The 14,830-nt window shown below is 44.3% G+C and overlaps 1 non-coding gene across 1 annotated transcript; it reads left to right on the forward strand.

The window, feature by feature from the left end:
• Window positions 1-8,130: 8,130 nt before the first annotated feature.
• On the forward strand, window positions 8,131-8,203 carry trnav-uac (transfer RNA valine (anticodon UAC)). Its single transcript has one exon. It is a non-coding gene; the product is annotated as a tRNA-Val (tRNA).
• The last annotated feature ends 6,627 nt before the right edge of the window (window positions 8,204-14,830 follow it).

Here is a 14,830-nt window from a genome sequence, read left to right on the forward strand (position 1 = left end):
TTACACACTTTATTTTAGCAGTTTGCTCTGTAAACCATGAATCAGGTTCTCCTGAATTCCAAGGTGTGTAAGGAAATCTAGCTCACCTGTCAGTCACCGTCTCACGCCCGCTTTCACCACCTGCTGCCGGCGGACTGCAGCAAATCCAGTTACACACACCGAGCCCCCACAATCATCACATCACAGGGAAATAAACTGGGAAACTGCTCAAAATACACAACAGGTCGAGCAGCTTCTGAACAACAATTAAACTTGCAGCGTATGGACAATATTCAGAACTGTGAACCAGGCCGTGTAAAAATAAAAACAGTGTCATAGAATCATAGATTCAACATTAACTTTCAAAAGGGAAATGTAGTTGAAACAGAAACACTTGCAGGGCTATGGGGAAAGAGCAGGGCAGTGGGACTCATTGAATAGTTCTTTCAAAGAGCCGGCACAGGCACGATGGGGCTTAATGGGATCCTTCTGTGCTGTTTGATTCTACAAAAATGTTACTAAAGTTTGACTCTCACCTGGAAAACATGTTAGCATTCCCTTCAGTGTGCAACAAAAAGCAGTGGGTCGATTAAGAGAATTATTAAGTGTCTAACAGACTTGAATTATTTTATTAAACAGTTCTGTATGAACCAAGGGGTCGCGGCGATGAGAGCGCCGAATCCTAACCACTAGACCACCAGGGAACACTTGTACAAACTGCAATATCTCGCAGATCCTTGCTCGCTTACTACCAGCAGATCAAACTGTATTTTAGTTTTGGTCACCTTACCTGTTGAAGGATATACTTGCCTTAGATGGGGTGTGAGAAGGTTCACTAGACGGATTCCTGCAATGAGAGGGCGGTCCTATGAGGAGCGATTGAGTAGATTGGGCCTATACTCCCTGGGGTTTAGAAGAACGAGAGGTGATCTCAGTGAATCATACAATCATACAGCTACTTATGCAACTGCCTTTTGAAAATCACGATTGAATCTGCCTCCAGCACCCTTTCAGGCAGTGCATTCCAGATCCTACGATCGATAGCCGTAAACCAAGTCTGACAGTGGCACAATAATTAGTGAGGATAGGAGCAGAAAATTGCAAAGGGATATTGATTGAGTGGGAAGACTGGAGGCATCTGATTCAGAAGATTCGGGGGCAACGTGGAAATTCGAGAGTTTAATGACTTTGAAAGGAACATTTTTGACTTGTGCAGTTTCGGTCAGAGAAATGTTAGTGAAAGGAAATAAATCCAGAATCTGGAATTCAGCATTTCACCTTCTCGCTGAACAGTTCTTTCTGGATGTTTAGCTAAGCAGAGGTTTCCATAGTGTAGCGGTTTATCATGTTCACCTCACAGGCGAAAAGTCTCGGGCTCGATCCTGGGGGGAAACATTATGTTCTAGAAATGGTGCCCGGCTCAAACTGAATATAAACCTTTCCTATTGCAATTTAATAAATATGAACAATGGAAGAAATCATATTGTAATTAAATATGAATAAAATAAAATATTTCATAGAGGCTGTACATTATCTGATCCCGGACCATTCTTCACAGACTCAACCTCAGCACAGATACCGACAGTGTCCCTCGATCACTCCCGTTTCCTGCCCTGACGGTGCAGAAAGCCCCTCTCAAAGCTGCACATTCGACTGGTTTTAGGGGATCCGCGGGAGATCTTTAAAGGATCCTGCAGCGTCATCTCGGATAATAATCATAATAACCATAGATCGTCACCATATTTCACACACCGCATCAACCCCGTCCATTTCAGTCGAAGTCGTCTTAATTTCCACCAAATAACCTCCCTAGCACTGAAAATTAACTTTTATAAGTGTGGATTCTCATTCCTTCAGATATAAATTGTTGTTGAAGATTTTTTATATTATAAAAATGTTTTTACTTTTCTCTTTCTTTTCACTCTCTTAATCCAACATTTATTTTCCTCTCTTTATTTCTCTTTCTGTGCCTGATTGGACATTGAATTCACTGTTCTCACTGACTCTTCGTGGTTCAGATTCTGCGCTGCTCATTAATGATTCTTCAATCAATTATTTATGAGGTAGGGCGGCACAGTGATTATGTTACTCGACCAGTAATCCAGAGGAAAGGTGGAATGGTGGGGAGAAAATTGTCCAGTGCTCGCTGCTGGAGAGGCTTGCCTTGAGGGGGCAGCGATGAATCGCCATTGCAGTGCTGGTCCCGCCACAAACTGTTCCTCAGCCGCCGACTTCATGATGATCTGGAGACCTGAGCTCACAATCCCACCACGGCAGATGGTGGAAGGAGTAAAATCGGTGATGTGTAAGAGCCCAGAATTGGAGGAGCGCAGAGATCACAGAGGGTGTAGGGCTGGAGAATGTTACAGAGATAGGGGGAGGCGAGTCCATGGAGGGATTTGAAAACAAGGACGAGAATTTGAAAACTGAACTGTCGCCTGAAGGGAGCCAATGCAGGTGAGTGAGACCCGGGGTGATGGGTGAACGGGACATGGTGCGAGTTAGGATACGGGCAGCAGAGGATTGGATGAGCTGAAGTTTATGGAGGGAGGATGATGGGAGGCCTTCCAGGAGTACATTAGAATCGTCAAGTCTGGAGGTGACAAAGGCAAGGATGAGGGTTTCAGCAGCAGATCAGCTGAGGCAGAGGCGGAGTCGGGCGATGTTACGGAGGTGGAAGCAGACCGTCTTGGGCAGAAGCTCATCTCGGGGTCAAATACCAAGGTTGCAAGCTGTCTGGTTCAGTCTCAGTGGCCAGGGATTGGGATGAAGTCGGAGGCTCGGGAACGGAGTTTGTGGCGGGGACCAGCACCGCAATGGCGATACATCACTGCCCTCTCAAGGCTACTTGTAAACCCCGTCCAGCAGCAATATTGGAAGAACTGGACAATTTGAACTCCACCATTCCATTTTGGCCCGGCCTTTTCTCATCCACACCTTCAGCGTCTACACTTTGCCGCTGCTGAGCAGCCAATCACACAGCTGCCATCAAAATTACTTTTACAACAGCTGGGACAAGAGGGAGCCAGGTTCCACCGAAATTTGAATTCGGATTGTTGGAGACAAAGTCCAGAGTGCTCACCATTACACCATGGAGCCCTCAGACACTATTTAGAAGCCAATTCGCTTTATTCCAACTCACCTGCCATTCACAGCTGCTGAGTATTTCCAGCGAATTCTGTTTTTATTCAAACTTCCAGCATCCGCAGCATTTTGTCTTGTGTTAGAAAAACAAACGGGATCCTGGGCTTTACAGACAGAGGCATAGAGGGCAAAAGGAAGGAAGTTATACCAAACCTTTGGAGTATTGTGTGTAATTCGGGCACTGCGCTTTAGGACGGATGCGGGACTTCAGTTCCGTGGAGTAGTGGAGAAGAAGAGGCTGTTCTCCTCAGAGCAGAGAAGATAAGGGGAAATTTTGTCGACGTGTTCAATATCATGAAGAGTTTTAATAAAGTAAATAAGGAGAACATTTTCCAGCGGCAGAAGTGTTGCTAACCAGAAAACACATATTAAAGTGATTGGATAAAGTATCAGTAATAAGGTTCTCTCGGGCTTTTGTTGGCCGATTTACTGGTAAAGCTGGGAATTGAGGGGAAACTGGTTCATGGTTTGTAACACAAGCAGTGCGCGGGGTCAGACCGGCCCGGCTAGCTCAGTCGGTAGAGCCTGAAACTCTTAATCTCAGGGGCGGTTTGTGTTTCAAATTATGGGGCTGGTTTCACAGGCGATCCCCAGCTCTAAACCCCCGGCACCTGTCGGTCAATGACTCTTTCAAAAAATGTGATTCAACAACATTATCAGGAAATCTGAAGTGTTTATAAACACCGGAAACTGACACACCAGGGAAAGACCTCACAGTGTTGGACACAGAGTGAAATACACTGAAGTGATTAAAAAGTTACTGAACAGAACACGTGTGTAAAATCCCCCGTTGTTTTCTCGGCCCTGATGGGTTGTGAAGGGAGAGACGGGCCGAAGTCCCACTGAGCCGCACTGACCCCGAGCCAAGGTGAAATTAAAATCAGTTCAATCTTTAGCAGCGGGCGGCTGGAGAGAGACACGGTTCCGGAATCAAGGAGACATTTTCTTATTTTGTTGAACCGCCTTTACATCAAACACTCATTGACCGAGCTGGGAATCGCCTTTAAAATCAGCCCAAAATTTAAAACGCAAACTCCCCGCCGTGGGGATGAAGTATCCGACACTCCACCGACTGGGCTAGCCGGACTGGTCTGTCGCAAGGACCCTGCCTGTGCTCCAGTTTCCTCTCAATTCCCCGGTTTATCAGTAAATCCACCAGCAAAAGCCCGAGGGAACCTTATTACTGACTCATTGTCCAATTACTTGAATAGAAAGGTAGCGGAGGAGAAGTATTGAGAGCTTTTAGTGTGGGACAGAAGTGATGTTGTTTGACGGAGAAGCGACACAATTTCAATCAGAGCAGAGAGAGGTGAGTCAGCGGGTCACCTTCTCCCTTAACACATCCTTCTGACTCGCGGCTGACAAACTGAGCAGAGGTTTCGGGACTGTAACAATTATCACGCTCGCCTTACACGCGAAATGCCCCCGGTTCCGCTCCAGGGCGGGATGAATGATTTTGGAACTTGCTCCAGGTGAACCTCCAGGGGTCAGTTTCTCCCCCTGTGTAAAAGCGGCGACAATTGTCGGTCCCTGTTAAACTGAACAACGGCTGCACCAGATTCCCGGTGTGACAAACACTGAACAGTTTTAACCAACTCGTCACATACCGGCTGTAAAATGAGAACTGATGACAATTCATCACAAACAAAAGACAAAACACTTATGAAAGTTTTGCCCTTCACTCTGTGACCACGTTAGGATTTCCTTCAGTCTGAAACAGAAAGTTGATTCATCAATTAGAAGAATTGTTCATCTTTTTGCAGAGTTTATTGAGCTTTGTCAAATTCAGATAATAAAGTGTATTAATGCAAAAGTTATTCCAGGACCTGCGTTTGCAGATCGCAGTTCTCTTCTGTGATGTTCTTGGCCCAACCAATGGCAGAGTTTCCGTAGTGTAGTGGTTATCACGTTCGCACAACACGCGAAAATTCCCCCGTTTGAAACCGGGCGGAAACATTTTGAAAACGTTCCCCATTAAATTTAATTAATATATAAAAAAGGAACAACTGATCATGTGGTTATATTTCAATAAAGATAAAAATCTCGAAGAACCCGTATATTTTCTCTGTACAATTCTGCACAGACTCACACTCAGCACAGATACCGACAGTGTCCCTCCCTCACTCCCGTTTCCTGCCCTGACGGTGCAGAAAGCCCCTCTCAAAGCTGCACATTCGGCTGGTTTCAGTTGATCCGCGGGAGATCTTTAAAAGATCCTGCAGCGTCGTCTTGGATAATAACCATAGATCGTCACCATATTTCACACACCGCAACAACCCCGGCCATTTCAGTCTCCTCTGACGTGAACATGACAACCGCTACACTACGAAAAACTCTGCGACACTGCTCGCAGAGAATATAATCAATAGTGAACAAAATATCACACGGTGCTCATTTTCAGATACAATGCAGTCAACGTTTACATCAAGTGAAATAATGTTTTAGTGAAATGATGTGGAAGTATGTGTTTCTCCTATTTGTGCGTCTAATTAAATGTTGTGGCGTCTGACTCCGGTTCATGTCTGTTCTTCCTCTGTTGATAAAGAAAGGAGGGCATTCGTTGACCAGACTGCACTGCGGCTGGTTTTGTGAGCTCATCCTTTATATTGAGTGATGCTGTTTAAGGTGAACCAATCAGCACAGAGGGTGTTCACAGGTCAGTTCCCCTGTGTGGAAGGCTTGTGTGCAGCGGTACCCGTAGTGTAGTGGTTATCACGTTCACTTTGCACGCGAAAAAGTACTCGGTTCGAGCCCGGGCGGGAGCATTATGTTTAAACTTGCTGTAAATGAACAGCCAGCGGGTTTATTCCGAATGACAAAAGAAAATTGCTGTAAATCTGAAATAGAAACGGAAAATGCTGGAAATTATCAGGCGGTCAGGCAGTATCTGTGGATAAAAATACAGAGTGAACCTTTCAGGTCAATTACCCATCGTTAGAACTGGGAACGGGAGAGATGTATGGTGAGATTATTCTCCTGTCAATAGGGTTAAGCGGCTTCTCTCTTATTCGTTAATTTTTCTTTATTTCACTTCACTAATCAGATACATTTGAGTGAGCGAAAACTGACCCACAGTGAGGCCCATTTCATCTTTTGTTCCCTTTTAATCCCTGGAATCTCTGATGCCCTGAAGTTCAGAAATGTAATTCATTAATCTGCAGGGTGGCCGTCAGTAAGAAGCGTTTTCTGTCTGGATCCGGGAGAGGGGCGCGTTTAGGCTCAAGATTGCTGCTACTGTCGATAGATTTTTGTGGATAAGGGTATTAAGGGTTACGGAAAAAAAGCGGGTAAATGATGTGATGATACAGCCCAGTACTGATCTAATTGAATGGCGCAACAGGCTCGAGGGGCTGAATGGCCTCCTCCTGTTCCTGTGGAGTCGATGGAGGTGTGTCGTGGTTATCGCATTCCGCTAACACACGAAAACTCAACGGTTCCAAAGTGGGTGGAGGCAATTTAATGCCGTTTCTGCATTCAAGTTTAGTAAATATGAAAACTGGAATAATTTGCATGCTTGGTTCAGTATAAATAAAATACGCATTGACAGGCGACTCATACCTTTAAAATGGCAGCGTTACAGTGAGTGAAGTAATTCTCAATGATATTTCCCATATAGGACATAGATAGCGGGACTTTAAGGAGGATTTGGGGAAAGTTGGCGCTGATTTATGGAATCTCCCCTCGCGTGTCGCTGACTAAAGAGGTCGGTCATATTTTATTTAAAAATTGCGGTTGAGAAGTTTTTCATTGAGAATGTGTAAGCAGAACAATAAAGATTAATAGGAAAACACAAGGTCAGCGACAGGATTCAAATTGCAGTTTCAATCGTTCCAACTGTGTGTCCTTTCAATAAGTAACATAAAAGCGCGTCTGTAAAAATGTCCGCACCATGTTATGATTCAGGAAACTGAGACGGGAGTAGAAATAGAGAAATAAAAGCACATGGATATAGAGAAGAGGAAGAGAGAAGGGGAAAATACTGTTTCCACGCAGAATAATGCCGGGACTCCTCTGCTGCGCCTGGGGTGGCCTCCTGCAGCCCGGATACATTAACGTCCTAACAGCTCATTAACTGTAGGAGTGGGACCGGGCGGCGCTTCAGAAGACAGGTCGAAAAGGCAAAGACACTTTCTCGTCTCAATGCTCTGATCATGAAGAATAGCCACACACACAAATTATTTCATCAATGGTTTGATCCTCACTCGGCTAGGTTTGAACCAGCGTTCTCGGGGTCCGATTTTCACTTCGGTGGTTGTTTAAATTTCCGAGAATTCCGCGATTCAAATCACAAAGGAGCGCTCGTTTTGCCGCCACTATTGGACGTTGAATCTTTTGCAATCATCATTAAATAACCGTTTACCATAATTTACAGAATGAAAGAAAGGCGAAACACACTTCAATAACGCATTTTGCCCTTTGTAAACTAATGAACTGTTTACCATATTTCATTTTGCACATTGTATTTTCGGAACCTCGTTTAAAATATTCATTGCTTATGAAAGCAGAAATCTGGGGCAACTTTTTTTTAAATTAATAGGATTGGTCAATGCACAGCATAAACTGCTGGCGAATGTAACTTTTCCGCCAGCAGTCGAACCGGGTACTTGTCGCTTCTGACGTGAACGTGACAACCGCTACACTACGAAAAACTCTGCGTCACTGCTCGCAGAGAATAGAATCAGTAGTGAACAAAACATCACACGGTGCTCATTCTCAGATACAATGCAGTCAACGTTTACATCAAGTGAAATAATGTTTTAGTGAAATGATCTGGAAGTATGTGTTACTCGTATTTGTGCCTCTAATTAAATGTTGTGGCGTTTGACTCCCGTTCATGTCTGTTCTTCCTCTGTTGATAAAGAAAGGAGGGCATTCGTTGACCAGACTGCACTGCGGCTGATTTTGTGAGCTCATCCTTTATATTGAGTGATGCTATTTAAGGTGAACCAATCAGCACAGAGGGTGTTCACTGGTCAGTTCCCCTGTGTTGACCGTATTTGTACAGCGGTTCCCGTAGTGTAGTGGTTATCACGTTCGCTTTACACGCGAAAGGTCCCCGGTTCGAGACCGGGCGGGAACATTATGTTTAAACTTTCTGTGGATGAACAGCCAGCGGGTTTGTTCCGAATGACAAAAGAAAATTGTTGTAAATCTGAAATAGAAACGGAAAATGCTGGAAATTATCAGGAGGTCACTCAGTATCTGTGGATAAAAATACAGAGTGAAACTTTCAGGTCAATTAACCATCGTTCGAACTGGGAACGGAAGAGATGCATGGTGAGATTATTCTCTTGTCAATAGGGCTAAGCGGCTTCCCTCTTATTCTTTAATTTTTCTTTACTTCACTAATCAGATACATTTGAGTGAGCGAAAACTGACCCACAGTGAGGCCCATTTCATCTTTTGTTCCCTTTTAATCCCTGGAATCTCTGATGCCCTGAAGTTCAGAAATGTAATTCATTAATCTGCAGGGTGGCCGTCAGTAAGAAACCTTTTCTGTCTGGATCCGGGAGAGGAGCGCGTTTAGGCTCAAGATTGCTGCTACTGTCGATAGATTTTTGTGAATAAGTTTATTAAGGGTTACGGAAACAAAGCGGGTAAATGTAGTGATGATACGGCCCAGTCCTGATCTAATTGAATGGCGCAACAGGCTCGAGGGGCTGAATGGCCTCCTCCTGTTCCTATGGAGTCGATGCAATGCACCCGAGTGCTGGAGTGTTTCCGGTGTGCAGTGGTTATCGCATTCCGCTAGCACATGAAAACTCAACGGTTCGAAAGTGGGTGGAGGCAATTTAATGCCTTTTCTCCATTCAAGTTTAGTAAATATGAAAACTGTAGTAATTTGAATGCTTGGTTCAGTATAAATAAAATACGCATTGACAGGCGACTTATACCTTTCAAATGGCAGCGTTACAGTGAGTGAAGTAATTCTCAATGATATTTCCCATATAGGACACAGATAGCGGGACTTTAAGGAGGATTTGGGGAAAGTTGGCGATGATTTAGGGAATCTCCCATCGCGTGTCGCTGACTGAAGAGGTCGGTCATATTTTATTTAAAAATTGAGGCTGAGAAGTTTCTCATTGAGAATGTGGAAGCAGAACAATAAAGATTAATAGGAAAACACAAGGTCAGCGACAGGATTCAAATTGGAGTTTCAATCGTTCCAACTGTGTGTCCTTTCAATAAGTAATATAAAAGCGCGTCTGTAAAAATGTCCCCGCCATGTTATGATTCAGGAAACTGAGGCGGGAGTAGAAATAGAGAAATAAAAGCACATGGATATAGAGAAGAGGAAGAGAGAAGGGGAAAATACTGTTTCCACGCAGAACTAATGCCGGGACCCCTCTGCTGCGCCTGGGGCGGCCTCCTGCAGCCCGGATACATTAACGTCCTAACAGCTCATTAACTGCAGGAGTGGGACCGGGCGGCGCTTCAGAAGACAGGTCGAAAAGGCAAAGTCACTTTCTCGTCTCAATGCTCTGATCATGAAGAATAGCCACACACACAAATTCTTTTATCAATGGTTGGATCCTCACTCGGCTAGGTTTGAACCAGCGTTCTCGGGGTCCGATTTTCACTTCGGTGGTTGTTTAAATTTCCGAGAAGTCCGCGGTTCAAATCACAAAGGAGCGCTCGTTTTGCCGCCACTATTGGAAGTTGAATCTTTTGCAATCACCATTAAATAACCGATTACCATAATTTACAGAATGAAAGAAAGGCGAAACACACTTCAATAACGCATTTTGCCCTTTGTAATTAATGAACTGTTTACCATATTTCATTTTGCACATTGTATTTTAGGAACCTCGTTTAAAATATTCATTGCTTATCAAATCAGAAATCTGGGGCAACTTTAAAAAAAATTAACAGAATTGGTCAATGCACAGCATAAACTGCTGGCGAATGTAACTTTTCCGCCAGCAGTCGAACCGGGTACTTGTCGCTTCTGACGTGAACGTGACAACCGCTACACTACGAAAAACTCTGCGTCACTGCTCGCAGAGAATAGAATCAATAGTGAACAAAATATCACACGGTGCTCATTTTCAGAGAAAATGCAGTCAACGTTTACATCGAAGTGAAATAATTTTTTTGTGAAATGATGTGGAAGTATGTGTTACTCGTATTTGTGCCTCTAATTAAATGTTGTGGCGTCTGACTCCCGTTGATGTCTGTTCTTCCTCTGTTGATAAAGAAAGAAGGGCTGTCGTTGACCAGACTGCACTGCGCCTGATATTTTTGAGCGCTTCCTTTATATTGAGTGATGATGTTTAAGGTGAACCAATCAGCACAGAGGGGGTTCACTGGTCAGTTCCCCTGTGTAGAAGGGGTGCGCAAAGCGGTTCCTGTAGTGAAATGGATATCACGTTCGGTTTACACGTGAAAAATTCCCGCCTCGATCCCGGGTGGGAACATTATTGATTAAACTTGCTATATAGCGACTTTCACGACCTCAGAAAGTTCCAAAGCGCTTTACAGTTAATTAAGCACTTTTTGAAGTGCAGTCAGACGCTGTGCATCGGCGCTGATGAGGTCGGGGGGAGGCAGCAGAAGCAGCGACGGGGGCCACGACGACCCGCTGTAGCACGGCGGCCGGCAGCTCCTCAGCGGGAGGCTCGGAGGTCGAACCGGTAGGAGGGGAGGCGGCCAGCGGACCAAGGGCGGGAAAAGCAGGCCCTGGAAGGTCGGACACCGCGGGAGGCTCGGAGGTCAGACTGGGTAGAAGGAGAGCCAGGGAGAAGCAGGCCCCGGGACGTCGGTACCACGGCATCTGAAGATTGTCGGGCAGGAGTGTGGGAAAGGCGGAGCGGGGCGAGAGCGGACCCTATTGTGATGGCACCGATAAAGATGGCTGCCGTCCTTGCGGGCTCCGTGCGTACCAGGCAGCTAAGTGTCCTTTGCTGCTTGGTGCGCTCGGCTCGTTAAGAAAAAAGCATTTCACTGACTGGATTTCACTTGCTTTATTTGGTTATGTGACAAATAAAATTGAAATTGAAATTGAAATTGGATGAACAACCAGCTGGTTCATTCCAAATGATAGAAGAAAGTTATTGCAAATTCTCAAGAGTTCAGGCAGTATCTGTGGATAAAGAAACAGAGTGTACGTTTCAAGTCAATTATCCTTCTATAGAACTGGGAACCGAGAGAGATGTAAGGGTAGTTTATTCTCTTGTTAATAGGGCTACAGCGGCTTTTTAATTGTTCTTTATTTCACTTCACTAATCAGATACCTTTGAGTGAGAGTAAAGTGATCCACAGTGAAGCCCATTTCATCTTTTGTTCCCTTTTAAACCCTGGAATCTCTGAAGCCCTGAAGTTCAGAAATGTAATTCATTGATCTGCAGGGTGGCCGTCAGTAACAAGCCTTTTCTCGCTGGATCCGGGAGTGCAGCTGGTTTCAGGCTCAAGGTTGCCGCTAGTGTCGATAGATTTTTGTTGGGTAAGGTGATTACGGGTTACGGAAACAAAGCGCGTAGATGGACTGAAGAAACAGACGAGACCGGATCTAATTGAATGCCGGAGCAGGATCGAGGGGCTGAATGGACTCTTCCTGTTCCTATGGAGTCGCTGCAATGGAATGCACCGAGTGCTGGAGGATTTCTGGTGTGTGGTGGTTATCGCATTCCACCAGCACACGGAATCTCAACGGTTCGAAAGTGGGTAGAGGCAATTTAATATCTTTTCCCCATTCAAGATTAGTAAATATGAAAACTGGAATAATTTGCATGTTTGTTAATATAAATAAAATGGGCATTATCAGGTGAATTATGCCATTCAAATGGCAGCGTTACATTGCGTGAAGTCATTCTCAATGATATTTCCCATATAGGACACAGTTTGGCTTACGGTACTGTAAGGAGGATTTGGGGAAATGTGTCACTGATTTAGGGAATCTCCCGCTCGCGTGTCACTATTTGAAGCGGTGGGACTTACTTTATTTAAACATTGAGGCTCAGAACTTTGTCATTAAGAATTTGGACGCAGAACAACACAGATTAATCAGAAGACACAGGGGCAGCGACAGGATTCAAAATATTTGTTTCAATCGGTCCGTCTGGGTGTCCTTTCAATAAGTAACAAAGTAAGTGCGTCTCCAAAAATGACAGCACCGTGTTATGATTCAGGAAACTGAGACAGGGGGAATAACTATAGAAATCAAAACACAGGGATATAGAGAAGAGGATGAGAGTAGGGAAAATACTGTTTCCTCGCAGAACTAATGCAGAGACTCCACTGTGGCGCCTGGGGTGGCCTCCTGCAGCCCGGATACATTAACGTCCTAACAGCTCATTTAGAATAGCCACATACTAAATGGTTTTACAATGGTTACCTCCTCACTCGGCTAGGTTTGAACTGGCGTTCTCGGCGTCCGATTTTCGCTTGGGTGGTTGTTTAAATTTCCGAGAAATCCGCAGTTCAAATCACAAACGAGCCCTCATTTTGCCGCCACTATTGGACTTGCAGTTGAATTTTTTACCATCACCATTAAATAAACGATTACCATAATTTACAGAATGTAAGAAAGGCGAAACACACTTCAATAACGCATTTTGCCCTTTGTAATTGATGATCTGTTACCTATATCTCATTTTACACAACTTATTTTGGTAGTCTTGTTTAAAATGTTCATTGCTTATGAAAGCAGAAATCCGGGGCAACTTTTGTTAAAATTAACAGGACTGGTCACTGCACAGAATAAAATCCTGAGAAATGGAATGTTTCCGCTGGGCTCGAATCAGGGACCTTTCATGTGTAAGGGAAACGTGATAACTGCTGCACTACGGAAACCTCTGCTTCACTGCTCATAGAGAATAGAATCAATAGTGAACAAAATATCTCATGATGCTCATTTTCAGATTCAACGCAGTCAGCTTTTACAACAAGTGAAAGAATTTTTCAGTGAAACGATTTGGAAGTATGTGTTACTCGTATTTGTGCCTTTATTAAAGTTTGTGGCGTCTGATTCTCGTTCATGTCGCTTCTTCCTCTGTTGAATAAGAAAGGAGGGTTTGACGTTGACCAGACTGCACTGCGCCTGTTATTTGGGAGCCCATCCTTTATGGAAAGAATAGTGTGAATTGTCATCAGGTATATCAGTTTTAACTTTTATTTTAAAGTTTCACACCTTCCAGGGGAGGCTTATCTGCTGATCTGCCTCATTGTCGATCCATCTGTTCACATCACAACATTCTTCCTTCAGATTCAGCTTCAACAGCGTCACCCATTTCTGGGGCGGTAATCCAGTCGGGGCAATTGGAAAAGGAACGGGAGGCTAAGAGCATAAAGAAAGTGAAAGTCAAGCTGCTGCTTAAATAGAAGCAAACTACTGTGGATGCTGGAAATCCAAATAAAAACAGAAAAACCTGGAAAACGCTCAGCAGGTCATGGCAGCTTCTGTGGAGAGCGAAACCGAGTTCACCTTTAAGGTCGTTGACCTTTCGTCAGAAATGGAATAAGCTAGAGATTTAACATTTTATAAGGCAGTGCAGAGCCGAGGAAAAGTGTGCGGGTGAGGAAGTTATCGGAATCTGTGATTGTGTGGAGGGGCAGGAGTGATTAAACGACAAAATGGATGATGGTGCAAAGCAAAATGTGGTGGTAGTGGGAGAGATAAAGATTAAATTGGAACGTTACCCAGGAGCTGGGGTCGAACCTACAGCAGGCACATGCCCATTGGATTTTACAGTTCAACGCCTTAAACAATCGGCCATTCTAGCAGCCGAAGCACATTTCAAACACTTTTAGTTCAATGTTATACGGGTGTAGGTGACAGATCTGTTTCTGTGTTCTGGCAGGGATCATGGAATGAAACGTTGATAAACTTACGTAGCATTAGCAGTTGCAGTGAAAAAGTCATGGAAATCTCGAAACGGTTATGTTAGTTTTTCAAAGACATGATTCCATTAAACAAACAAGACACTGGCACAGTGTGAGGAAGAAAGGGAGAGACCATTCGATAGGAGAGCAAGAGGGAATAAAAGACGGACCAGTAGAGAAAGGCGGACACGCAGAGACAGAAAGACAGAGAGATAGACATAGACAGAGAGATATTGAGACTGAACGAGAGAGCGACAGGGAAAGAGAAATACGAAGAGAAAGAAACAGAGGGAGAAACAGAGAAAGAGAGAGAGAAATTATGAGAGAAAAATGGAGGCAGTGTGCGAAGTAACGAGGGACAGAAAAAGTAAAACAACAACGCGGGTAGAAAAATCACTCTCAGTTTAAAATGCAATTTTCCCCGTGCAAGTGGATGAATAGCAAACATTAAACCTGCAGCCGACAACTTTACAGACAATAGACGCACAATACCGCGGATGCTGGGAAACCGAAACAAAAACAGAAAATCTCGGAAATGCTCAGCAGGTCAGGCAGCATCTGTGGCGAGAGAAACACAGTTAATGGTTCAGGCTGATGTCCTGTCATCATGCGCGAGTTGGGTAGGATTGATTGGGGAAAGTCACTCAAAGGGTTGACGGTGGATCGGCAATGCCAAACATTCAAAGGTCGCATGGATGAACTACAGAATTTGTTCATCCCAGGTGACATAAAAATCAAACAAAAAAGGTGACTCAACCGTGGTTAACAACGGAAATTAAGGATAGCATAATACCCAAGGAGAGGACATACTGGCCAGAAAATCTTGATCCAGACAGAAAAGGCTTCTTACTGACAGCCACCCTGCAGATTAATGAATTACATTTCT

This window comes from Somniosus microcephalus, unplaced genomic scaffold (genome assembly GCF_052327205.1).
Source record: "Somniosus microcephalus isolate GS21.2 unplaced genomic scaffold, FLI_Smic_1.0 unresolved_chr4, whole genome shotgun sequence".
NCBI lineage: Eukaryota > Metazoa > Chordata > Chondrichthyes > Squaliformes > Somniosidae > Somniosus > Somniosus microcephalus.